Source organism: Salvelinus alpinus, chromosome 6 (genome assembly GCF_045679555.1).
Source record: "Salvelinus alpinus chromosome 6, SLU_Salpinus.1, whole genome shotgun sequence".
Lineage (NCBI taxonomy): Eukaryota > Metazoa > Chordata > Actinopteri > Salmoniformes > Salmonidae > Salvelinus > Salvelinus alpinus.
The window spans coordinates 5,193,061-5,220,725 of NC_092091.1; the positions used below are offsets into that span (position 1 = coordinate 5,193,061).

The following is a 27,665-nucleotide window of genomic DNA, read 5'->3' on the forward strand; positions in this document are numbered from 1 at the left end:
AGAGTGGTGTGGTGAGGGAGGACTGGATGTAGCTAGAGTGGTGTGGTGAGGGAGGACTGGATGTAGCTAGAGTGGTGAGGGAGGACTGGATGTAGCTAGAGTGGTGTGGTGAGGGAGGACTGGATGTAGCTAGAGTGGTGTGGTGAGGGAGGACTGGATGTAGCTAGAGTGGTGTGGTGAGGGAGGACTGGATGTAGCTAGAGTGGTGAGGGAGGACTGGATGTAGCTAGAGTGGTGAGGTGAGGGAGGACTGGATGTAGCTAGAGTGGTGTGGTGAGGGAGGACTGGATGTAGCTAGAGTGGTGTGGTGAGGGAGGGCTGTATGTAGCTAGAGTGGTGTGGTGAGGGAGGACTGGATGTAGCTAGAGTGGTGTGGTGAGGGAGGACTGGATGTAGCTAGAGTGGTGTGGTGAGGGAGGACTGGATGTAGCTAGAGTGGTGAGGTGAGGGAGGACTGGATGTAGCTAGAGTGGTGTGGTGAGGGAGGACTGGATGTAGCTAGAGTGGTGAGGGAGGACTGGATGTAGCTAGAGTGGTGAGGGAGGACTGGATGTAGCTAGAGTGGTGAGGGAGGACTGGATGTAGCTAGAGTGGTGAGGGAGGACTGGATGTAGCTAGAGTGGTGTGGTGAGGGGGGACTGGATGTAGCTAGAGTGGTGTGGTGAGGGAGGACTGGATGTAGCTAGAGTGGTGTGGTGAGGGAGGACTGGATGTAGCTAGAGTGGTGAGGTGAGGGAGGACTGGATGTAGCTGGACTGGATGTAGCTAGAGTGGTGTGGTGAGGGAGGACTGGATGTAGCTAGAGTGGTGTGGTGAGGGAGGACTGGATGTAGCTAGAGTGGTGTGGTGAGGGAGGACTGGATGTAGCTAGAGTGGTGAGGTGTGGGAGGACTGGATGTAGCTAGAGTGGTGAGGTGAGGGAGGACTGGATGTAGCTAGAGTGGTGTGGTGAGGGAGGACTGGATGTAGCTAGAGTGGTGTGGTGAGGGAGGACTGGATGTAGCTAGAGTGGTGTGGTGAGGGAGGACTGGATGTAGCTAGAGTGGTGAGGGAGGACTGGATGTAGCTAGAGTGGTGTGGTGAGGGAGGACTGGATGTAGCTAGAGTGGTGTGGTGAGGGAGGACTGGATGTAGCTAGAGTGGTGTGGTGAGGGAGGACTGGATGTAGCTAGAGTGGTGAGGGAGGACTGGATGTAGCTAGAGTGGTGAGGTGAGGGAGGACTGGATGTAGCTAGAGTGGTGTGGTGAGGGAGGACTGGATGTAGCTAGAGTGGTGTGGTGAGGGAGGACTGGATGTAGCTAGAGTGGTGTGGTGAGGGAGGGCTGGATGTAGCTAGAGTGGTGTGGTGAGGGAGGACTGGATGTAGCTAGAGTGGTGTGGTGAGGGAGGACTGGATGTAGCTAGAGTGGTGTGGTGAGGGAGGACTGGATGTAGCTAGAGTGGTGAGGTGAGGGAGGACTGGATGTAGCTAGAGTGGTGTGGTGAGGGAGGACTGGATGTAGCTAGAGTGGTGAGGGAGGACTGGATGTAGCTAGAGTGGTGAGGGAGGACTGGATGTAGCTAGAGTGGTGAGGGAGGACTGGATGTAGCTAGAGTGGTGAGGGAGGACTGGATGTAGCTAGAGTGGTGTGGTGAGGGAGGACTGGATGTAGCTAGAGTGGTGTGGTGAGGGAGGACTGGATGTAGCTAGAGTGGTGAGGTGAGGGAGGACTGGATGTAGCTGGACTGGATGTAGCTAGAGTGGTGTGGTGAGGGAGGACTGGATGTAGCTAGAGTGGTGTGGTGAGGGAGGACTGGATGTAGCTAGAGTGGTGTGGTGAGGGAGGACTGGATGTAGCTAGAGTGGTGTGGTGAGGGAGGACTGGATGTAGCTAGAGTGGTGTGGTGAGGGAGGACTGGATGTAGCTAGAGTGGTGTGGTGAGGGAGGACTGGATGTAGCTAGAGTGGTGTGGTGAGGGAGGACTGGATGTAGCTAGAGTGGTGTGGTGAGGGAGGACTGGATGTAGCTAGAGTGGTGTGGTGAGGGAGGACTGGATGTAGCTAGAGTGGTGTGGTGAGGGAGGACTGGATGTAGCTAGAGTGGTGTGGTGAGGGAGGACTGGATGTAGCTAGAGTGGTGTGGTGAGGGAGGACTGGAGGGGATGACAAGCCAGGCCCTGTGTAAACGGGTTAATCGACTTCATGCATTTAAGCGGCAGGCAGGCTGACTTTAATCAAGAACCTCAACGAGACAGAGCTGATGGAAGCTGACTGAATTATTCGTCAGTCTAACCAGGCCCCAACCTGAAACAGCTGAACACAGTGTTAGTAATTAAACAGAGCATCTCAGGCTCAGTGACAAGGGGGGAAGAGGAGGAAGCCCTAACCAGCTGAACAGTGTTAGTAATTAAACAGAGCATCTCAGGCTCAGTGACAAGGGGGGAAGAGGAGGAAGCCCTAACCAGCTGAACACAGTGTTAGTAATCAAACAGAGCATCTCAGGCTCCAATCCTGCAGCTGCTTACACAGGAGGAAGAGGAAGTAGAGGGAGGAAGAAAGGAAGAGGAAGTAGAGGGAGGAAGTAGATGAAAGAAGAAAGGAAGAGGAAGTAGAGGGAGGAAGATAGGAAGAGGAAGTCGAGGGAGGAAAATAGGAAGAGGAAGTAGAGGGAGGAAGATAGGAAGAGGAAGTAGAGGAAGGAAGAGGAAGTAGAGGGAGGAAGATAGGAAGAGGAAGTAGAGGGAGGAAGAAAGGAAGAGGAAGTAGGGGGAGGAAGAAAGGAAGATGAAGAAAGGAAGAGGAAGTAGGGGGAGGAAGAGGGAGTAGGGGGAGGAAGAAAGGAAGATGAAGTAGGGGGAGGAAGAGAGGAAGTAGGGGGAGGAAGAGAGGAAGTAGGGGGAGGAAGAGAGGAAGTAGGGGGAGGAGGAGAGGAAGTATGTGGTGGAAGAAAGGAAGATGAAGTAGGGGGAGGAAGTAGGGGGAGGAAGAAAGGAAGAGGAAGTAGGGGGAGGAAGAAAGGAAGAGGAAGTAGGGGGAGGAAGAAAGGAAGAGGAAGTAGAGGGAGGAAGAAAGGAAGAGGAAGTAGCGGGAGGAAGAAAGGAAGAGGAAGTAGGGGGGAAGGAGAAAGGAAGAGGACGTATTGGGAGGAAGAAAGGAAGAGGAAGTAGGGGGGAAGGAGAAAGTAAGAGGAATTAGGGGGGAGGAAGAAAGGAAGAGGAAGTAGGGGGGAGGAAGAGGAAGTATGGGGAGGAAGAAAGGAATAGGAAGTAGGGGAGGAAGAGGAAGTAGGGGAGGAAGTAGTGGGAGGAAGAAAGGAAGAGGAAGTAGGGGAGGAAGAGGAAGTATGGGGAGGAAGAAAGGAAGAGGAAGTAGGGGGAGGAAGAGGAAGTAGTGGGAGGTTTATCTGAGGAAATCCATTCCTCTAACAGTTCCTTGTTGTTATTATTGAGGAGGAGGAACTTCATGTGGATTGCAGATCAGCTGGCAGCATGCACACAGACGGAACAGAAACTCCGCTCAGATTGTGTTCATGTGTACGTACGTGTCACGTGTGTAAAACCCCACAGAGATGGATAAAGGCGTCACCATTTGACAAAATAGTCAACAACTAACTTCATTGGTTTATCCCTCCTCCTGACCCATTTGGAGTCCCCTCCCTCCCTTCCAGGATGAGAAATGACAACGTCTCAGCAGCTCTAAGAGGTCTCAGGCTTTTTACTGAGCACAGGAGAACACACTGGCAGGGCTAGATCATCTGTGGAATTTATGAAGCCTCAGTTCGCCCCAGGGCAAATGCTGAACACACACACACACACACACACATCACAACCCAGGGCAAATGCTGAACACACACACACACACACACATCACACTCTGCAGTCAGACCAGGTACACGCCAGGTCCAGACCAGGTCCAGGCCAGACCGTCTTATTTATTACACCGGGCAGCAGAAATACGTTTGGCAGCCGATGGGAGTTTCTGTGTTAGCTCTCTGAACAGCAGTGACATTAGCAGTGGACCGAGCAGAGCCAGGGTGATTTGGTGTGTCATGTCAAGAGGAAAGGGTCGTGCCGGCCTCAATCTAATGTAGAATAGACACTAAATGGACCTTTTAGATAGAAGAGTGGCTGGCTAAATGGACCTTTTAGATAGGAGAGCGGCCGGATCAATGGACCTTTAGATAGAGGAGCGGCCGGATCAATGGACCTTTAGGTGGAAGAGCGGCCGGATCAATGGACTTTTAGATAGAAGAGCGGCCGGATCAATGGACCTTTAGATAGAGGAGCGGCCGGATCAATGGACCTTTAGATAGAGGAGCGGCCGGATCAATGGACCTTTAGATGGTGGAGCGGCCGGATCAATGGACCTTTAGATGGAGGAGCGGCCGGATCAATGGACCTTTAGATAGAAGAGCGGCCGGATCAATGGACCTTTAGATAGAAGAGCGGCCGGATCAATGGACCTTTAGATGGAGGAGCGGCTGGATCAATGGACCTTTAGATAGAAGAGCGGCCGGATCAATGGACCTTTAGATAGAAGAGCGGCCGGATCAATGGACCTTTAGATAGAAGAGCGGCCGGATCAATGGACCTTTAGATAGAAGAGCGGCCGGATCAATGGACCTTTAGATGGAAGAGCGACCGGATCAATGGACCTTTAGATGGAAGAGCGGCCGGATCAATGGACCTTTAGATGGAAGAGCGGCCGGATCAATGGACCTTTAGATAGAAGAGCGGCCGGATCAATGGACCTTTAGATAGAAGAGCGGCCGGATCAATGGACCTTTAGATGGAAGAGCGACCGGATCAATGGACCTTTAGATAGAAGAGCGGCCGGATCAATGGACCTTTAGATAGAAGAGCGGCCGGATCAATGGACCTTTAGATAGAAGAGCGGCCGGATCAATGGACCTTTAGATGGAGGAGCGGCCGGATCAATGGACCTTTAGATGGAGGAGCGGCCGGATCAATGGACCTTTAGATAGAAGAGCGGCCGGATCAATGGACCTTTAGATGGAAGAGCGGCCGGATCAATGGACCTTTAGATGGAAGAGCGGCCGGATCAATGGACTTTTAGATAGAAGAGCGGCCGGATCAATGGACCTTTAGATAGAGGAGCGGCCGGATCAATGGACCTTTAGATAGAGGAGCGGCCGGATCAATGGACCTTTAGATGGTGGAGCGGCCGGATCAATGGACCTTTAGATGGAGGAGCGGCCGGATCAATGGACCTTTAGATAGAAGAGCGGCCGGATCAATGGACCTTTAGATAGAAGAGCGGCCGGATCAATGGACCTTTAGATGGAGGAGCGGCCGGATCAATGGACCTTTAGATGGAAGAGCGGCCGGATCAATGGACCTTTAGATAGAAGAGCGGCCGGATCAATGGACCTTTAGATAGAAGAGCGGCCGGATCAATGGACCTTTAGATAGAAGAGCGGCCGGATCAATGGACCTTTAGATAGAAGAGCGGCCGGATCAATGGACCTTTAGATAGAAGAGCGGCCGGATCAATGGACCTTTAGATGGAAGAGCGACCGGATCAATGGACCTTTAGATGGAAGAGCGGCCGGATCAATGGACCTTTAGATGGAAGAGCGGCCGGATCAATGGACCTTTAGATAGAAGAGCGGCCGGATCAATGGACCTTTAGATAGAAGAGCGGCCGGATCAATGGACCTTTAGATGGAAGAGCGACCGGATCAATGGACCTTTAGATAGAAGAGCGGCCGGATCAATGGACCTTTAGATGGAAGAGCGGCCGGATCAATGGACCTTTAGATAGAAGAGCGGCCGGATCAATGGACCTTTAGATGGAAGAGCGGCCGGATCAATGGACCTTTAGATGGAAGAGCGGCCGGATCAATGGACCTTTAGATGGAAGAGCGGCCGGATCAATGGACCTTTAGATAGAAGAGCGGCCGGATCAATGGACCTTTAGATGGAAGAGCGGCCGGATCAATGGACCTTTAGATGGAAGAGCGGCCGGATCAATGGACCTTTAGATAGAAGAGCGGCCGGATCAATGGACCTTTAGATAGAAGAGCGACTGGATCAATGGACCTTTAGATGGAAAGCTGCAATAGCAGGCAGAGAGAGCAAATACCTGGAACCGCTGACCGTAATCTGACACTGATATAGAACTGCCGCTAGTATAGCCTGCTTCCTCATCCCAAGTATTCATTCATCAGCCAAAGAGAACCACCACACACAGTAAAGCTGGTGTATAATGTAACGCCTGTTTGGAAGGATAAGCCCAGTCAATAGCCGCCAGACATTTGACAGGATTTGTCAAAAGGCCTCGGAACATCGGAACGCTGTGACGGAACTCAAGAATACATTTCATCTTCACCCGGGACTGTGTCATAGTGTTCTGTTGAGAGAGAGACTGTGTCATAGTGTTCTGTTGAGAGAGAGAGACTGTGTCATAGTGTTCTGTTGAGAGAGAGAGACTGTGTCATAGTGTTCTGTTGAGAGAGAGACTGTGTCATAGTGTTCTGTTGAGAGAGAGAGACTGTGTCATAGTGTTCTGTTGAGAGAGAGACTGTGTCATAGTGTTCTGTTGAGAGAGAGAGACTGTGTCATAGTGTTCTGTTGAGAGAGAGAGACTGTGTCATAGTGTTCTGTTGAGAGAGAGAGACTGTGTCATAGTGTTCTGTTGAGAGAGAGAGACTGTGTCATAGTGTTCTGTTGAGAGAGAGAGACTGTGTCATAGTGTTCTGTTGAGAGAGAGACTGTGTCATAGTGTTCTGTTGAGAGAGAGAGACTGTGTCATAGTGTTCTGTTGAGAGAGAGACTGTGTCATAGTGTTCTGTTGAGAGAGAGAGACTGTGTCATAGTGTTCTGTTGAGAGAGAGAGACTGTGTCATAGTGTTCTGTTGAGAGAGAGACTGTGTCATAGTGTTCTGTTGAGAGAGAGAGACTGTGTCATAGTGTTCTGTTGAGAGAGAGACTGTGTCATAGTGTTCTGTTGAGAGAGAGACTGTGTCATAGTGTTCTGTTGAGAGAGAGACTGTGTCATAGTGTTCTGTTGAGAGAGAGAGACTGTGTCATAGTGTTCTGTTGAGAGAGAGAGACTGTGTCATAGTGTTCTGTTGAGAGAGAGAGACTGTGTCATAGTGTTCTGTTGAGAGAGAGACTGTGTCATAGTGTTCTGTTGAGAGAGAGAGACTGTGTCATAGTGTTCTGTTGAGAGAGAGACTGTGTCATAGTGTTCTGTTGAGAGAGAGAGACTGTGTCATAGTGTTCTGTTGAGAGAGAGACTGTGTCATAGTGTTCTGTTGAGAGAGAGAGACTGTGTCATAGTGTTCTGTTGAGAGAGAGACTGTGTCATAGTGTTCTGTTGAGAGAGAGAGACTGTGTCATAGTGTTCTGTTGAGAGAGAGACTGTGTCATAGTGTTCTGTTGAGAGAGAGACTGTGTCATAGTGTTCTGTTGAGAGAGAGACTGTGTCATAGTGTTCTGTTGAGAGAGAGACTGTGTCATAGTGTTCTGTTGAGAGAGAGAGACTGTGTCATAGTGTTCTGTTGAGAGAGAGACTGTGTCATAGTGTTCTGTTGAGAGAGAGAGACTGTGTCATAGTGTTCTGTTGAGAGAGAGACTGTGTCATAGTGTTCTGTTGAGAGAGAGACTGTGTCATAGTGTTCTGTTGAGAGAGAGACTGTGTCATAGTGTTCTGTTGAGAGAGAGACTGTGTCATAGTGTTCTGTTGAGAGAGAGAGACTGTGTCATAGTGTTCTGTTGAGAGAGAGACTGTGTCATAGTGTTCTGTTGAGAGAGAGAGACTGTGTCATAGTGTTCTGTTGAGAGAGAGACTGTGTCATAGTGTTCTGTTGAGAGAGAGAGACTGTGTCATAGTGTTCTGTTGAGAGAGAGACTGTGTCATAGTGTTCTGTTGAGAGAGAGACTGTGTCATAGTGTTCTGTTGAGAGAGAGAGACTGTGTCATAGTGTTCTGTTGAGAGAGAGACTGTGTCATAGTGTTCTGTTGAGAGAGAGACTGTGTCATAGTGTTCTGTTGAGAGAGAGAGACTGTGTCATAGTGTTCTGTTGAGAGAGAGACTGTGTCATCGTGTTCTGTTGAGAGAGAGACTGTGTCATAGTGTTCTGTTGAGAGAGAGAGACTGTGTCATAGTGTTCTGTTGAGAGAGAGACTGTGTCATCGTGTTCTGTTGAGAGAGAGAGACTGTGTCATAGTGTTCTGTTGAGAGAGAGACTGTGTCATAGTGTTCTGTTGAGAGAGAGAGACTGTGTCATAGTGTTCTGTTGAGAGAGAGACTGTGTCATCGTGTTCTGTTGAGAGAGAGACTGTGTCATAGTGTTCTGTTGAGAGAGAGACTGTCATAGTGTTCTGTTGAGAGAGAGACTGTGTCATAGTGTTCTGTTGAGAGAGAGACTGTGTCATAGTGTTCTGTTGAGAGAGAGACTGTGTCATAGTGTTCTGTTGAGAGAGAGACTGTGTCATAGTGTTCTGTTGAGAGAGAGACTGTGTCATAGTGTTCTGTTGAGAGAGAGACTGTGTCATAGTGTTCTGTTGAGAGAGAGACTGTGTCATAGTGTTCTGTTGAGAGAGAGACTGTGTCATAGTGTTCTGTTGAGAGAGAGACTGTGTCATAGTGTTCTGTTGAGAGAGAGACTGTGTCATAGTGTTCTGTTGAGAGAGAGACTGTGTCATAGTGTTCTGTTGAGAGAGAGACTGTGTCATAGTGTTCTGTTGAGAGAGAGACTGTGTCATAGTGTTCTGTTGAGAGAGAGACTGTGTCATAGTGTTCTGTTGAGAGAGAGACTGTGTCATAGTGTTCTGTTGAGAGAGAGACTGTGTCATAGTGTTCTGTTGAGAGAGAGACTGTGTCATAGTGTTCTGTTGAGAGAGAGACTGTGTCATAGTGTTCTGTTGAGAGAGAGACTGTGTCATAGTGTTCTGTTGAGAGAGAGACTGTGTCATAGTGTTCTGTTGAGAGAGAGACTGTGTCATAGTGTCCTGTTGAGAGAGAGAGACTGTGTCATAGTGTTCTGTTGAGAGAGAGACTGTGTCATAGTGTTCTGTTGAGAGAGAGACTGTCATAGTGTTCTGTTGAGAGAGAGAGACTGTGTCATAGTGTTCTGTTGAGAGAGAGACTGTCATAGTGTTCTGTTGAGAGAGAGAGACTGTGTCATAGTGTTCTGTTGAGAGAGAGACTGTGTCATAGTGTTCTGTTGAGAGAGAGACTGTGTCATAGTGTTCTGTTGAGAGAGAGACTGTGTCATAGTGTTCTGTTGAGAGAGAGACTGTGTCATAGTGTTCTGTTGAGAGAGAGACTGTGTCATAGTGTTCTGTTGAGAGAGAGAGACTGTGTCATAGTGTTCTGTTGAGAGAGAGAGACTGTGTCATAGTGTTCTGTTGAGAGAGAGACTGTGTCATAGTGTTCTGTTGAGAGAGAGACTGTGTCATAGTGTTCTGTTGAGAGAGAGACTGTGTCATAGTGTTCTGTTGAGAGAGAGAGACTGTGTCATAGTGTTCTGTTGAGAGAGAGACTGTGTCATAGTGTTCTGTTGAGAGAGAGACTGTGTCATAGTGTTCTGTTGAGAGAGAGTCTGTGTCATAGTGTTCTGTTGAGAGAGAGACTGTGTCATAGTGTTCTGTTGAGAGAGAGACTGTGTCATAGTGTTCTGTTGAGAGAGAGAGACTGTGTCATAGTGTTCTGTTGAGAGAGAGACTGTGTCATAGTGTTCTGTTGAGAGAGAGAGACTGTGTCATAGTGTTCTGTTGAGAGAGAGAGACTGTGTCATAGTGTTCTGTTGAGAGAGAGACTGTGTCATAGTGTTCTGTTGAGAGAGAGACTGTGTCATAGTGTTCTGTTGAGAGAGAGAGACTGTGTCATAGTGTTCTGTTGAGAGAGAGAGACTGTGTCATAGTGTTCTGTTGAGAGAGAGAGACTGTGTCATAGTGTTCTGTTGAGAGAGAGACTGTGTCATAGTGTTCTGTTGAGAGAGAGAGACTGTGTCATAGTGTTCTGTTGAGAGAGAGAGACTGTGTCATAGTGTTCTGTTGAGAGAGAGAGACTGTGTCATAGTGTTCTGTTGAGAGAGAGAGACTGTGTCATAGTGTTCTGTTGAGAGAGAGAGACTGTGTCATCGTGTTCTGTTGAGAGAGAGACTGTGTCATAGTGTTCTGTTGAGAGAGAGACTGTGTCATAGTGTTCTGTTGAGAGAGAGACTGTGTCATAGTGTTCTGTTGAGAGAGAGAGACTGTGTCATAGTGTTCTGTTGAGAGAGAGACTGTCATAGTGTTCTGTTGAGAGAGAGAGACTGTGTCATAGTGTTCTGTTGAGAGAGAGACTGTGTCATAGTGTTCTGTTGAGAGAGAGACTGTGTCATAGTGTTCTGTTGAGAGAGAGACTGTCATAGTGTTCTGTTGAGAGAGAGACTGTCATAGTGTTCTGTTGAGAGAGAGAGACTGTGTCATAGTGTTCTGTTGAGAGAGAGACTGTGTCATAGTGTTCTGTTGAGAGAGAGACTGTGTCATCGTGTTCTGTTGAGAGAGAGACTGTCATAGTGTTCTGTTGAGAGAGAGAGACTGTGTCATAGTGTTCTGTTGAGAGAGAGAGACTGTGTCATAGTGTTCTGTTGAGAGAGAGAGACTGTGTCATAGTGTTCTGTTGAGAGAGAGACTGTGTCATAGTGTTCTGTTGAGAGAGAGACTGTGTCATAGTGTTCTGTTGAGAGAGAGACTGTGTCATAGTGTTCTGTTGAGAGAGAGAGACTGTGTCATAGTGTTCTGTTGAGAGAGAGACTGTGTCATAGTGTTCTGTTGAGAGAGAGACTGTGTCATAGTGTTCTGTTGAGAGAGAGAGACTGTGTCATAGTGTTCTGTTGAGAGAGAGAGACTGTGTCATAGTGTTCTGTTGAGAGAGAGACTGTGTCATAGTGTTCTGTTGAGAGAGAGACTGTGTCATAGTGTTCTGTTGAGAGAGAGAGACTGTGTCATAGTGTTCTGTTGAGAGAGAGAGACTGTGTCATAGTGTTCTGTTGAGAGAGAGAGACTGTGTCATAGTGTTCTGTTGAGAGAGAGAGACTGTGTCATAGTGTTCTGTTGAGAGAGAGAGACTGTGTCATAGTGTTCTGTTGAGAGAGAGAGACTGTGTCATAGTGTTCTGTTGAGAGAGAGACTGTGTCATAGTGTTCTGTTGAGAGAGAGACTGTGTCATAGTGTTCTGTTGAGAGAGAGACTGTGTCATAGTGTTCTGTTGAGAGAGAGACTGTGTCATAGTGTTCTGTTGAGAGAGAGAGACTGTGTCATAGTGTTCTGTTGAGAGAGAGACTGTGTCATAGTGTTCTGTTGAGAGAGAGACTGTGTCATAGTGTTCTGTTGAGAGAGAGAGACTGTGTCATAGTGTTCTGTTGAGAGAGAGAGACTGTGTCATAGTGTTCTGTTGAGAGAGAGAGACTGTGTCATAGTGTTCTGTTGAGAGAGAGAGACTGTGTCATAGTGTTCTGTTGAGAGAGAGAGACTGTGTCATAGTGTTCTGTTGAGAGAGAGACTGTGTCATAGTGTTCTGTTGAGAGAGAGACTGTGTCATAGTGTTCTGTTGAGAGAGAGACTGTGTCATAGTGTTCTGTTGAGAGAGAGACTGTGTCATAGTGTTCTGTTGAGAGAGAGAGACTGTGTCATAGTGTTCTGTTGAGAGAGAGACTGTGTCATAGTGTTCTGTTGAGAGAGAGACTGTGTCATAGTGTTCTGTTGAGAGAGAGACTGTGTCATAGTGTTCTGTTGAGAGAGAGACTGTGTCATAGTGTTCTGTTGAGAGAGAGAGACTGTGTCATAGTGTTCTGTTGAGAGAGAGAGACTGTGTCATAGTGTTCTGTTGAGAGAGAGAGACTGTGTCATAGTGTTCTGTTGAGAGAGAGAGACTGTGTCATAGTGTTCTGTTGAGAGAGAGAGACTGTGTCATAGTGTTCTGTTGAGAGAGAGAGACTGTGTCATAGTGTTCTGTTGAGAGAGAGACTGTGTCATAGTGTTCTGTTGAGAGAGAGACTGTGTCATAGTGTCCTGTTGAGAGAGAGACTGTGTCATAGTGTTCTGTTGAGAGAGAGACTGTGTCATAGTGTTCTGTTGAGAGAGAGAGACTGTGTCATAGTGTTCTGTTGAGAGAGAGACTGTGTCATAGTGTTCTGTTGAGAGAGAGAGACTGTGTCATAGTGTTCTGTTGAGAGAGTGAGACTGTGTCATCGTGTTCTGTTGAGAGAGAGACTGTGTCATAGTGTTCTGTTGAGAGAGAGACTGTGTCATAGTGTTCTGTTGAGAGAGAGAGACTGTGTCATAGTGTTCTGTTGAGAGAGAGAGACTGTGTCATAGTGTTCTGTTGAGAGAGAGACTGTGTCATAGTGTTCTGTTGAGAGAGAGACTGTGTCATAGTGTTCTGTTGAGAGAGAGACTGTGTCATAGTGTTCTGTTGAGAGAGAGAGACTGTGTCATAGTGTTCTGTTGAGAGAGAGAGACTGTGTCATAGTGTTCTGTTGAGAGAGAGACTGTGTCATAGTGTTCTGTTGAGAGAGAGACTGTGTCATAGTGTTCTGTTGAGAGAGAGACTGTGTCATAGTGTTCTGTTGAGAGAGAGACTGTGTCATAGTGTTCTGTTGAGAGAGAGACTGTGTCATAGTGTTCTGTTGAGAGAGAGACTGTGTCATAGTGTTCTGTTGAGAGAGAGACTGTGTCATAGTGTTCTGTTGAGAGAGAGACTGTGTCATAGTGTTCTGTTGAGAGAGAGAGACTGTGTCATAGTGTTCTGTTGAGAGAGAGAGACTGTGTCATAGTGTTCTGTTGAGAGAGAGACTGTGTCATAGTGTTCTGTTGAGAGAGAGACTGTGTCATAGTGTTCTGTTGAGAGAGAGACTGTGTCATAGTGTTCTGTTGAGAGAGAGAGACTGTGTCATAGTGTTCTGTTGAGAGAGAGACTGTGTCATAGTGTTCTGTTGAGAGAGAGACTGTGTCATAGTGTTCTGTTGAGAGAGAGACTGTGTCATAGTGTTCTGTTGAGAGAGACTGTGTCATAGTGTTCTGTTGAGAGAGAGACTGTGTCATAGTGTTCTGTTGAGAGAGAGACTGTGTCATAGTGTTCTGTTGAGAGAGAGAGACTGTGTCATAGTGTTCTGTTGAGAGAGAGACTGTCATAGTGTTCTGTTGAGAGAGAGACTGTGTCATAGTGTCCTGTTGAGAGAGAGACTGTGTCATAGTGTTCTGTTGAGAGAGAGAGACTGTGTCATAGTGTTCTGTTGAGAGAGAGAGACTGTGTCATAGTGTTCTGTTGAGAGAGAGACTGTGTCATAGTGTTCTGTTGAGAGAGAGAGACTGTGTCATAGTGTTCTGTTGAGAGAGAGAGACTGTGTCATAGTGTTCTGTTGAGAGAGAGACTGTGTCATAGTGTTCTGTTGAGAGAGAGACTGTGTCATAGTGTTCTGTTGAGAGAGAGACTGTGTCATAGTGTTCTGTTGAGAGAGAGACTGTGTCATAGTGTTCTGTTGAGAGAGAGACTGTGTCATAGTGTTCTGTTGAGAGAGAGACTGTGTCATAGTGTTCTGTTGAGAGAGAGACTGTGTCATAGTGTTCTGTTGAGAGAGAGACTGTGTCATAGTGTTCTGTTGAGAGAGAGAGACTGTGTCATAGTGTTCTGTTGAGAGAGAGACTGTGTCATAGTGTTCTGTTGAGAGAGAGAGACTGTGTCATAGTGTTCTGTTGAGAGAGAGAGACTGTGTCATAGTGTTCTGTTGAGAGAGAGACTGTCATAGTGTTCTGTTGAGAGAGAGACTGTGTCATAGTGTCCTGTTGAGAGAGAGACTGTGTCATAGTGTTCTGTTGAGAGAGAGAGACTGTGTCATAGTGTTCTGTTGAGAGAGAGAGACTGTGTCATAGTGTTCTGTTGAGAGAGAGACTGTGTCATAGTGTTCTGTTGAGAGAGAGAGACTGTGTCATAGTGTTCTGTTGAGAGAGAGACTGTGTCATAGTGTCCTGTTGAGAGAGAGACTGTGTCATAGTGTTCTGTTGAGAGAGAGACTGTGTCATAGTGTTCTGTTGAGAGAGAGAGACTGTGTCATAGTGTTCTGTTGAGAGAGAGAGACTGTGTCATAGTGTTCTGTTGAGAGAGAGAGACTGTGTCATAGTGTTCTGTTGAGAGAGAGACTGTGTCATAGTGTTCTGTTGAGAGAGAGACTGTGTCATAGTGTTCTGTTGAGAGAGAGAGACTGTGTCATAGTGTTCTGTTGAGAGAGAGACTGTGTCATAGTGTCCTGTTGAGAGAGAGACTGTGTCATAGTGTTCTGTTGAGAGAGAGACTGTGTCATAGTGTTCTGTTGAGAGAGAGAGACTGTGTCATAGTGTTCTGTTGAGAGAGAGACTGTGTCATAGTGTTCTGTTGAGAGAGAGAGACTGTGTCATAGTGTTCTGTTGAGAGAGAGAGACTGTGTCATAGTGTCCTGTTGAGAGAGAGACTGTGTCATAGTGTTCTGTTGAGAGAGAGACTGTGTCATAGTGTTCTGTTGAGAGAGAGAGACTGTGTCATAGTGTTCTGTTGAGAGAGAGACTGTGTCATAGTGTTCTGTTGAGAGAGAGAGACTGTGTCATAGTGTTCTGTTGAGAGAGAGACTGTGTCATAGTGTTCTGTTGAGAGAGAGAGACTGTGTCATAGTGTCCTGTTGAGAGAGAGACTGTGTCATAGTGTTCTGTTGAGAGAGAGACTGTGTCATAGTGTTCTGTTGAGAGAGAGAGACTGTGTCATAGTGTCCTGTTGAGAGAGAGACTGTGTCATAGTGTTCTGTTGAGAGAGAGACTGTGTCATAGTGTTCTGTTGAGAGAGAGAGACTGTGTCATAGTGTTCTGTTGAGAGAGAGACTGTGTCATAGTGTTCTGTTGAGAGAGAGACTGTGTCATAGTGTTCTGTTGAGAGAGAGAGACTGTGTCATAGTGTTCTGTTGAGAGAGAGACTGTGTCATAGTGTCCTGTTGAGAGAGAGACTGTGTCATAGTGTTCTGTTGAGAGAGAGACTGTGTCATAGTGTTCTGTTGAGAGAGAGACTGTGTCATAGTGTTCTGTTGAGAGAGAGAGACTGTGTCATAGTGTTCTGTTGAGAGAGAGAGACTGTGTCATAGTGTCCTGTTGAGAGAGAGACTGTGTCATAGTGTTCTGTTGAGAGAGAGACTGTGTCATAGTGTTCTGTTGAGAGAGAGACTGTGTCATAGTGTTCTGTTGAGAGAGAGAGACTGTGTCATAGTGTTCTGTTGAGAGAGAGACTGTCATAGTGTTCTGTTGAGAGAGAGACTGTGTCATAGTGTCCTGTTGAGAGAGAGACTGTGTCATAGTGTTCTGTTGAGAGAGAGAGACTGTGTCATAGTGTTCTGTTGAGAGAGAGAGACTGTGTCATAGTGTTCTGTTGAGAGAGAGAGACTGTGTCATAGTGTTCTGTTGAGAGAGAGAGACTGTGTCATAGTGTTCTGTTGAGAGAGAGACTGTGTCATAGTGTTCTGTTGAGAGAGAGACTGTGTCATAGTGTTCTGTTGAGAGAGAGACTGTGTCATAGTGTTCTGTTGAGAGAGAGAGACTGTGTCATAGTGTTCTGTTGAGAGAGAGACTGTGTCATAGTGTTCTGTTGAGAGAGAGACTGTGTCATAGTGTTCTGTTGAGAGAGAGACTGTGTCATAGTGTTCTGTTGAGAGAGACTGTGTCATAGTGTTCTGTTGAGAGAGAGACTGTGTCATAGTGTTCTGTTGAGAGAGAGACTGTGTCATAGTGTTCTGTTGAGAGAGAGAGACTGTGTCATAGTGTTCTGTTGAGAGAGAGACTGTCATAGTGTTCTGTTGAGAGAGAGACTGTGTCATAGTGTCCTGTTGAGAGAGAGACTGTGTCATAGTGTTCTGTTGAGAGAGAGAGACTGTGTCATAGTGTTCTGTTGAGAGAGAGAGACTGTGTCATAGTGTTCTGTTGAGAGAGAGACTGTGTCATAGTGTTCTGTTGAGAGAGAGAGACTGTGTCATAGTGTTCTGTTGAGAGAGAGAGACTGTGTCATAGTGTTCTGTTGAGAGAGAGACTGTCATAGTGTTCTGTTGAGAGAGAGACTGTGTCATAGTGTCCTGTTGAGAGAGAGACTGTGTCATAGTGTTCTGTTGAGAGAGAGAGACTGTGTCATAGTGTTCTGTTGAGAGAGAGAGACTGTGTCATAGTGTTCTGTTGAGAGAGAGACTGTGTCATAGTGTTCTGTTGAGAGAGAGAGACTGTGTCATAGTGTTCTGTTGAGAGAGAGACTGTGTCATAGTGTCCTGTTGAGAGAGAGACTGTGTCATAGTGTTCTGTTGAGAGAGAGACTGTGTCATAGTGTTCTGTTGAGAGAGAGAGACTGTGTCATAGTGTTCTGTTGAGAGAGAGAGACTGTGTCATAGTGTTCTGTTGAGAGAGAGAGACTGTGTCATAGTGTTCTGTTGAGAGAGAGACTGTGTCATAGTGTTCTGTTGAGAGAGAGACTGTGTCATAGTGTTCTGTTGAGAGAGAGAGACTGTGTCATAGTGTTCTGTTGAGAGAGAGACTGTGTCATAGTGTCCTGTTGAGAGAGAGACTGTGTCATAGTGTTCTGTTGAGAGAGAGACTGTGTCATAGTGTTCTGTTGAGAGAGAGAGACTGTGTCATAGTGTTCTGTTGAGAGAGAGACTGTGTCATAGTGTTCTGTTGAGAGAGAGAGACTGTGTCATAGTGTTCTGTTGAGAGAGAGAGACTGTGTCATAGTGTCCTGTTGAGAGAGAGACTGTGTCATAGTGTTCTGTTGAGAGAGAGACTGTGTCATAGTGTTCTGTTGAGAGAGAGAGACTGTGTCATAGTGTTCTGTTGAGAGAGAGACTGTGTCATAGTGTTCTGTTGAGAGAGAGAGACTGTGTCATAGTGTTCTGTTGAGAGAGAGACTGTGTCATAGTGTTCTGTTGAGAGAGAGAGACTGTGTCATAGTGTCCTGTTGAGAGAGAGACTGTGTCATAGTGTTCTGTTGAGAGAGAGACTGTGTCATAGTGTTCTGTTGAGAGAGAGAGACTGTGTCATAGTGTCCTGTTGAGAGAGAGACTGTGTCATAGTGTTCTGTTGAGAGAGAGACTGTGTCATAGTGTTCTGTTGAGAGAGAGAGACTGTGTCATAGTGTTCTGTTGAGAGAGAGACTGTGTCATAGTGTTCTGTTGAGAGAGAGACTGTGTCATAGTGTTCTGTTGAGAGAGAGAGACTGTGTCATAGTGTTCTGTTGAGAGAGAGACTGTGTCATAGTGTCCTGTTGAGAGAGAGACTGTGTCATAGTGTTCTGTTGAGAGAGAGACTGTGTCATAGTGTTCTGTTGAGAGAGAGAGACTGTGTCATAGTGTTCTGTTGAGAGAGAGACTGTGTCATAGTGTTCTGTTGAGAGAGAGAGACTGTGTCATAGTGTTCTGTTGAGAGAGAGAGACTGTGTCATAGTGTCCTGTTGAGAGAGAGACTGTGTCATAGTGTTCTGTTGAGAGAGAGACTGTGTCATAGTGTTCTGTTGAGAGAGAGAGACTGTGTCATAGTGTTCTGTTGAGAGAGAGACTGTGTCATAGTGTTCTGTTGAGAGAGAGAGACTGTGTCATAGTGTTCTGTTGAGAGAGAGACTGTGTCATAGTGTTCTGTTGAGAGAGAGAGACTGTGTCATAGTGTCCTGTTGAGAGAGAGACTGTGTCATAGTGTTCTGTTGAGAGAGAGACTGTGTCATAGTGTTCTGTTGAGAGAGAGAGACTGTGTCATAGTGTCCTGTTGAGAGAGAGACTGTGTCATAGTGTTCTGTTGAGAGAGAGACTGTCATAGTGTTCTGTTGAGAGAGAGAGACTGTGTCATAGTGTTCTGTTGAGAGAGAGAGACTGTGTCATAGTGTTCTGTTGAGAGAGAGACTGTGTCATAGTGTTCTGTTGAGAGAGAGACTGTGTCATAGTGTTCTGTTGAGAGAGAGACTGTGTCATAGTGTCCTGTTGAGAGAGAGACTGTGTCATAGTGTTCTGTTGAGAGAGAGACTGTGTCATAGTGTTCTGTTGAGAGAGAGAGACTGTGTCATAGTGTTCTGTTGAGAGAGAGACTGTGTCATAGTGTTCTGTTGAGAGAGAGAGACTGTGTCATAGTGTTCTGTTGAGAGAGTGAGACTGTGTCATCGTGTTCTGTTGAGAGAGAGACTGTGTCATAGTGTTCTGTTGAGAGAGAGACTGTGTCATAGTGTTCTGTTGAGAGAGAGAGACTGTGTCATAGTGTTCTGTTGAGAGAGAGACTGTGTCATAGTGTTCTGTTGAGAGAGAGACTGTGTCATAGTGTTCTGTTGAGAGAGAGACTGTGTCATAGTGTTCTGTTGAGAGAGAGAGACTGTGTCATAGTGTTCTGTTGAGAGAGAGACTGTGTCATAGTGTTCTGTTGAGAGAGAGACTGTGTCATAGTGTTCTGTTGAGAGAGAGAGACTGTGTCATAGTGTTCTGTTGAGAGAGAGACTGTGTCATAGTGTTCTGTTGAGAGAGAGACTGTGTCATAGTGTTCTGTTGAGAGAGAGAGACTGTGTCATAGTGTTCTGTTGAGAGAGTGAGACTGTGTCATCGTGTTCTGTTGAGAGAGAGACTGTGTCATAGTGTACTGTTGAGAGAGAGACTGTGTCATAGTGTTCTGTTGAGAGAGAGAGACTGTGTCATAGTGTTCTGTTGAGAGAGTGAGACTGTGTCATCGTGTTCTGTTGAGAGAGTGAGACTGTGTCATAGTGTTCTGTTGAGAGAGAGAGACTGTGTCATAGTGTTCTGTTGAGAGAGAGAGACTGTGTCATAGTGTTCTGTTGAGAGAGAGAGACTGTGTCATCGTGTTCTGTTGAGAGAGAGACTGTGTCATAGTGTTCTGTTGAGAGAGAGACTGTGTCATAGTGTTCTGTTGAGAGAGTGAGACTGTGTCATCGTGTTCTGTTGAGAGAGTGAGACTGTGTCATCGTGTTCTGTTGAGAGAGAGAGACTGTGTCATAGTGTTCTGTTGAGAGAGAGACTGTGTCATCGTGTTCTGTTGAGAGAGAGACTGTGTCATAGTGTTCTGTTGAGAGAGAGAGACTGTGTCATAGTGTTCTGTTGAGAGAGAGACTGTGTCATAGTGTTCTGTTGAGAGAGAGAGACTGTGTCATAGTGTTCTGTTGAGAGAGTGAGACTGTGTCATCGTGTTCTGTTGAGAGAGAGACTGTGTCATAGTGTTCTGTTGAGAGAGAGACTGTGTCATAGTGTTCTGTTGAGAGAGTGAGACTGTGTCATCGTGTTCTGTTGAGAGAGTGAGACTGTGTCATCGTGTTCTGTTGAGAGAGAGAGACTGTGTCATAGTGTTCTGTTGAGAGAGAGAGACTGTGTCATAGTGTTCTGTTGAGAGAGAGACTGTGTCATAGTGTTCTGTTGAGAGAGAGAGACTGTGTCATAGTGTTCTGTTGAGAGAGAGACTGTGTCATAGTGTTCTGTTGAGAGAGAGAGACTGTGTCATAGTGTTCTGTTGAGAGAGAGACTGTGTCATAGTGTTCTGTTGAGAGAGAGAGACTGTGTCATAGTGTTCTGTTGAGAGAGAGACTGTGTCATAGTGTTCTGTTGAGAGAGAGACTGTGTCATAGTGTTCTGTTGAGAGAGAGAGACTGTGTCATAGTGTTCTGTTGAGAGAGAGAGACTGTCATAGTGTTCTGTTGAGAGAGAGACTGTGTCATAGTGTTCTGTTGAGAGAGAGAGACTGTGTCATAGTGTTCTGTTGAGAGAGAGACTGTGTCATAGTGTTCTGTTGAGAGAGAGAGACTGTGTCATAGTGTTCTGTTGAGAGAGAGACTGTGTCATAGTGTTCTGTTGAGAGAGAGACTGTGTCATAGTGTTCTGTTGAGAGAGAGACTGTGTCATCGTGTTCTGTTGAGAGAGAGACTGTGTCATCGTGTTCTGTTGAGAGAGAGACTGTGTCATAGTGTTCTGTTGAGAGAGAGAGACTGTGTCATAGTGTTCTGTTGAGAGAGAGACTGTGTCATAGTGTTCTGTTGAGAGAGAGACTGTGTCATCGTGTTCTGTTGAGAGAGAGACTGTGTCATCGTGTTCTGTTGAGAGAGAGACTGTGTCATAGTGTTCTGTTGAGAGAGAGACTGTGTCATAGTGTTCTGTTGAGAGAGACTGTGTCATAGTGTTCTGTTGAGAGAGAGACTGTGTCATAGTGTTCTGTTGAGAGAGAGACTCGTGTCATCTTTTAGCTAGGCTATTTAATGATGTTTAATAATAACGGATAAAGGGACTGTACCTTATTTATAATGAGGGATACCTGGAGAAAATCTGACCTCTCTGAAATTAACATGGATGACCCCTCCCTTCATTCAAATTTATTTTTACCTGATTCTTCCTGAACGCTTGAAAAAAATAAAGAAATAAGCAAGTGTCCCTTCCCTATACCCCAGATAGTAACTTAAACAAAGTGGATAGCAGAGAACATGTCGTTGACCCTCACTCAGACTCGATATACCCCAGATAATAACTTAAACAAAGTGGATAGCAGAGAACATGTCGTTGACCCTCACTCAGACTCGATATACCCCAGATAGTAACTTAAACAAAGTGGATAGCAGAGAACATGTCGTTGACCCTCACTCAGACTCGATATACCCCAGATAATAACTTAAACAAAGTGGATAGCAGAGAACATGCCGTTTACCCTCACTCAGACTCGATATACCCCAGATAATAACTTAAACAAAGTAGATAGCAGAGAACATGCCGTTTACCCTCACTCAGACTCGATATACCCCAGATAATAACTTAAACAAAGTGGATAGCAGAGAACATGTCGTTGACCCTCACTCAGACTCGATATACCCCAGATAATAACTTAAACAAAGTAGATAGCAGAGAACATGCCGTTTACCCTCACTCAGACTCGATATACCCCAGATAGTAACTTAAACAAAGTGGATAGCAGAGAACATGCCGTTTACCCTCACTCAGACTCGATATACCCCAGATAATAACTTAAACAAAGTAGATAGCAGAGAACATGTCGTTGACCCTCACTCAGACTCCAGCCTTAGATAAGCCGTTGTACAGATTTTATTGCGTCATTTTTATATGACTGGAGACGAGCAGAATATTTTTATTTATACCAAAACAGAGCGTGACAATGACGATCTTCTATACAGGCTATTCTTAAAAATGAGTCTTAAGTATTGAACAGAGCTAAAGTTGACTATCAACTGTAAACATGGAGGGCAACAGAACCAGGTTCAGCTGAGGTATCTCGTCATCATTGAATTAGAGAAAAAAGCCATTTTGTTTTCAAATCCAAGTCAAAATGGAATTGGATTGGTCACATACACATGGTTTGCAGATGTTAATGCGAGTGTAGCGAAATGCTTGTGCTTCTAGTTTCCGACCGTGCAGTAATATCTAACAAGTAATCTAACAATTCCACAACAACTACTTAATACACACAAATCTAAAGGGGTGAATGAGAATATGTACATATAAATATATGGATGAGCGATGGCCGAGCGGCATAGGCAAGATGCAGTAGATGGTATAGAATACAGTATATACATATGATATGAGTAATGTAAGATATGTAGACATTACTAAAGTGGCATTATTTAAAGTGACTAGTGATCCATTTATTAAACGGTCCAGTGATCGGGTCTCTAATTTAGGCAGCAGCCTCTCTGAGTTAGTGATGGCTGTTTAACAGTCTGATGGCCTTGAGATAAAAGCTGTTTTTCAGTCTCTCGGTCCCTGCTTTGATGCACCTGTACTGACCTCGCCTTCTGGATGATAGCAGGGTGAACAGGCAGTGGCTCGGGTGGTTGATGTCCTTGATGATCTTTTTGGCCTTCCTGTGACATCGGGTGGTGTAGGTGTCCTGGAGGGCAGGTAGTTTGCCCCCGGTGATGCGTTGGGCAGACCTCACTACCCTCTGGAGAGCCTTGCGGTTGTGGGCGGAGCAGTTGCCGTACCAGGCTGTGATACAGCCCGACAGGATGCTCTCGATTGTGCATCTGTAAAAGTTAGTCAGGGTTTTAGGTGACATGCAACATTTCTTCAGCCTCCTGTCTGTGTGCGTGGACCATTTCAGTTTGTCTGTGACGTGTACGCAGAGGAACTTAAAACTTTTCCCCTACCCTCACCACCTGGGGGCGGCCCGTCAGGAAGTCCAGAATCCAGTTGCAGAGGGAGGTGTTTAGTCCCAGGATCCTTAGCTTATTGATGAGCTTTGAGGGCACTATGGTGTTGAACGCTGAGCTGTAGTCAATGAATAGCATTCTCACATAGGTGTTCCTTTTGTCCAGGTGGGAAAGGGCAGTGTGGAGTGCAATAGAGATGGCATCATCTGTGGATCTGTTGGGGTGGTATGCAAATTGGAGTGGGTCTAGGGTTTCTGGGATAATGGTATTGATGTGAGCCATGACCAGCCTTACAAAGCACTTCATGGCTACAGACGTGAGTGCTACGGGTCGGTAGTCATTTAGGCAGGTTACCTTGGTGTTCTTGGGTACAGGGACTATTGTGGTCTGCTTGAAACATGTTGGTATTACAGATTTGGTCAGGGAGAGGTTGAAAATGTCAGTGAAGACACTTGCCAGTTGGTCAGCGCATGCTTGGAGTACACATCCTGGTAATCCGTCATTACAGGCTGGTACTCAGATCGGTTCATTACAGGCAGGTACTCAGATCTGTTCATTACAGGCTGGTACTCAGATCGGTTCATTACAGCAGGTACTCAGATCGGTTCATTACAGGCTGGTACTCAGATCGGTTCATTACAGGCTGGTACTCAGATCGGTTCATTACAGGCTGGTACTCAGATCGGTTCATTTACAGCAGGTACTCAGATCTGTTAATTACAGGCTGGTACTCAGATCTGTTAATTACAGGCTGATACTCAGATCTGTTAATTACAGGCTGATACTCAGATCTGTTCATTACAGGCTGGTACTCAGATCTGTTCATTACAGGCTGGTACTCAGATCGGTTCATTACAGGCTGGTACTCAGATCTGTTCATTACAGGCTGGTACTCAGATCGGTTCATTTACAGCAGGTACTCAGATTGGTTCATTACAGGCTGGTACTCAGATTGGTTCATTACAGGCTGGTACTCAGATTGGTTCATTACAGGCTGGTACTCAGATTGGTTCATTACAGCAGGTACTCAGATTGGTTCATTACAGGCTGGTACTCAGATTGGTTCATTACAGGCTGGTACTCAGATTGGTTCATTACAGCAGGTACTCAGATTGGTTCATTACAGGCTGGTACTCAGATTGGTTCATTACAGGCTGGTACTCAGATTGGTTCATTTACAGCAGGTACTCAGATTGGTTCATTACAGCAGGTACTCAGATTGGTTCATTACAGGCTGGTACTCAGATTGGTTCATTACAGCAGGTACTCAGATTGGTTCATTACAGGCTGGTACTCAGATTGGTTCATTACAGGCTGGTACTCAGATTGGTTCATTACAGGCTGGTACTCAGATTGGTTCATTACAGGCTGGTACTCAGATTGGTTCATTACAGCAGGTACTCAGATCTGTTCATTACAGCAGGTACTCATATCGGTTCATTACAGCAGGTACTCAGATCGGTTCATTACAGCATGTACTCAGATCTGTTAATTTCAGCAGGTACTCAGATCTGTTCATTACAGCAGGTACTCAGATCTGTTAATTTCAGCAGGTACTCAGATCTGTTCATTACAGCAGGTACTCAGATCTGTTAATTTCAGCAGGTACTCAGATCTGTTCATTACAGCAGGTACTCAGATGGGGAGAACCATGCCAAAACTCTAAAGGCAACAATGGACCTGCTCTGCTTACACACACACACACACACACACACACACACACACACACACACACACACACACACACACACACACACACACACACACACACACACACACATACAGTACCGATCAAACATTTGGACACACCTACTCATTCCAGGGTTTTTCTTTATTTGTACTATTTTCAACATTGTAGATTAATAGTGAAGACATCAAAACTTTGAAATAACACATATGGAATCATGTAGTAACCAAAAACAGGTGTTAAATCAAAATATATTTTATATTTGAGATTCTTCAAAGTAGCCACCCTTTGCCTTGATGACAGCTTTGCACACTCTTGGCATTCTCTCAACTAGCTTCATGAGGCACCTGGAATGCATTTCAATTAACAGGTGTGCCTTGTAAAAAGTTAATTTGTGGAATTCCTTTTCTTCTTAATGCGTTTGAGCCAATCAGTTGTGTTGTGACAAGGTAGGGGTGGTATACAGAAGATAGTCCTATTTGGTAAAATACCAAGTCCATATTATGGCAAGAACATCTCAAATAAGCAAAGAGAAACGACAGTCCATCATTACTTTTAAAACATGAAGGTCAGTCAATCCAGAAGGCTATGCTCACTGAGTCTGTACGGAGTCAAAGCTTTCCTTAAGTTTGGGTCAGTCACAGTGGTCAGGTATTCTGCCAATGTGTACTCTCTGTTTCGGGCCAAATAGGATTTTCTCTCTCTCTCTTTCTTTTCGGGTTATTAAATACCCAAATGACCAACTTCAGTTACATCTCTTGAAACCTAACGCGCTGTTTCTCTCGAGAGAATTAAAAGTCCAGAACTATGTGGGACGCTGGGCCGAAGGGAGTTGTAGTTTTCATTTGAGAAAATATTCAACGTAGTTCATGGCAGAAACGTGGTAATGAACTACAATGACCATAATACATTTTTTCTGGCTTTGAGAGGTTTCACTTGCCAAAATCTGTCCAAAATAAGCCCAATGAGTTTCTATGGTCTTAAGCTTGTCACTTGACTTCCTGCTTTTGGGTCAGCGACTCACAAGGATAGACTTTTACACCTGCTACATTAGATCAGATACACTCAGACCGCGTGAGAGTGGAATGTACACAACAACGAGAGGTACAGATACACTTCCTGAACGTGTACCTTATCTATTTTGAAGAACTAGTAAAATGATTCTGTCAGACAGCTCTGCAGCATACCTAGGCAGGCTGGCTAGATAAATAGGATGACTAAAGACAGAGTATAGGGAGAACAGAGATAATATTGTCTGGCTGGCTGGCTAGATAAATAGGATGACTAAAGACAGAGTATGGAGAGAACAGAGATAATATTGTCTGGCTGGCTGGCTAGATAAATAGGATGACTAAAGACAGAGTATGGGGAGAACAGAGATAATATTGTCTGGCTGGCTGGCTAGATAAATAGGATGACTAAAGACAGAGTATGGGGAGAACAGAGATAATATTGTCTGGTTGGCTGGCTAGATAAATAGGATGACTAAAGACAGAGTATGGGGAGAACAGAGATAATATTGTCTGGCTGGCTAGATAAATAGGATGACTAAAGACAGAGTATGGGGAGAACAGAGATAATATTGTCTGGCAGGCTGGCTAGATAAATAGGATGACTAAAGACAGAGTATAGGGAGAACAGAGATAATATTGTCTGGCTGGCTGGCTAGATAAATAAGATGACTAAAGACAGAGTATGGGGAGAACAGAGATAATATTGTCTGGCTGGCTAGATAAATAGGATGACTAAAGACAGAGTATAGGGAGAACAGAGATAATATTGTCTGGCTGGCTGGCTAGATAAATAAGATGACTAAAGACAGAGTATGGGGAGAACAGAGATAATATTGTCTGGCAGGCTGGCTAGATAAATAGGATGACTAAAGACAGTATGGGGAGAACAGAGATAATATTGTCTGGCAGGCTGGCTAGATAAATAGGATGACTAAAGACAGAGTATGAGGAGAACAGAGATAATATTGTCTGGCAGGCTGGCTAGATAAATAGGATGACTAAAGACAGAGTATGGGGAGAACAGAGATAATATTGTCTGGCTGGCTAGATAAATAGGATGACTAAAGACAGAGTATGAGGAGAACAGAGATAATATTGTCTGGCTGGCTAGATAAATAGGATGACTAAAGACAGAGTATGGGGAGAACAGAGATAATATTGTCTGGCTGGCTGGCTAGATAAATAGGATGACTAAAGACAGAGTATGAGGAGAACAGAGATAATATTGTCTGGCTGGCTAGATAAATAGGATGACTAAAGACAGAGTATGGGGAGAACAGAGATAATATTGTCTGGCAGGCTGGCTAGATAAATAGGATGACTAAAGACAGAGTATGGGGAGAACAGAGATAATATTGTCTGGCTGGCTGGCTAGATAAATAGGATGACTAAAGACAGAGTATGGGGAGAACAGAGATAATATTGTCTGGCTGGCTGGCTAGATAAATAGGATGACTAAAGACAGAGTATGAGGAGAACAGAGATAATATTGTCTGGCAGGCTGGCTAGATAAATAGGATGACTAAAGACAGAGTATGGGGAGAACAGAGATAATATTGTCTGGCTGGCTAGATAAATAGGATGACTAAAGACAGAGTATGAGGAGAACAGAGATAATATTGTCTGGCAGGCTGGCTAGATAAATAGGATGACTAAAGACAGAGTATGGGGAGAACAGAGATAATATTGTCTGGCTGGCTAGATAAATAGGATGACTAAAGACAGAGTATGAGGAGAACAGAGATAATATTGTCTGGCTGGCTAGATAAATAGGATGACTAAAGACAGAGTATGGGGAGAACAGAGATAATATTGTCTGGCTGGCTGGCTAGATAAATAGGATGACTAAAGACAGAGTATGAGGAGAACAGAGATAATATTGTCTGGCTGGCTAGATAAATAGGATGACTAAAGACAGAGTATGGGGAGAACAGAGATAATATTGTCTGGCAGGCTGGCTAGATAAATAGGATGACTAAAGACAGAGTATGGGGAGAACAGAGATAATATTGTCTGGCTGGCTAGATAAATAGGATGACTAAAGACAGAGTATGGGGAGAATAGAGATAATATTGTCTGGCTGGCTAGATAAATAGGATGACTAAAGACAGAGTATGAGGAGAACAGAGATAATATTGTCAGGCTGGCTAGATAAATAGGATGACTAAAGACAGAGTATAGAGAGAACAGAGATAATATTGTCTGGCTGGCTAGATAAATAGGATGACTAAAGACAGAGTATGGGGAGAACAGAGATAATATTGTCAGGCTGGCTGGCTAGATAAATAGGATGACTAAAGACAGAGTATGAGGAGAACAGAGATAATATTGTCTGGTTGGCTAGATAAATAGGATGACTAAAGACAGAGTATGGGGAGAACAGAGATAATATTGTCTGGCTGGCTAGATAAATAGGATGACTAAAGACAGAGTATGGGGAGAATAGAGATAATATTGTCTGGCTGGCTAGATAAATAGGATGACTAAAGACAGAGTATGGAGAGAACAGAGATAATATTGTCAGGCTGGCTGGCTAGATAAATAGGATGACTAAAGACTGTAGATATACCCTGATATACCCTGATGTGTAATGATGTTCTGGGTCATTTGGTCAAACTATACATGTAAGTAGTGTGGTTAGTCAGTTAACAGACAGTTGACATGCTGGATGAAACAGTCAGGATAAGAGGAAGGAGTTCAGCCACTTGGAGTGAAAGAGACACACACCACCTGCCTCCTCGTTTCCCCTCTTGTCTACAGTGGAGAGGAGAGGAGAGCACTCATCATTTAGTCAGTCAGTCCAGCTGTTCTCACTGGTCCTTCATCCATCCTCTCTCTCTCTCTCTC

The 27,665-nt window shown here is 45.2% G+C and overlaps 1 protein-coding gene across 1 annotated transcript in view; it reads left to right on the forward strand.

Moving 5' to 3' along the window:
- Window positions 1-27,665, forward strand: part of tle3a (TLE family member 3, transcriptional corepressor a) — a 162,190-nt gene that overhangs the window by 27,205 nt on the left and 107,320 nt on the right. The gene's annotated exons all lie outside the window — the stretch shown is intronic.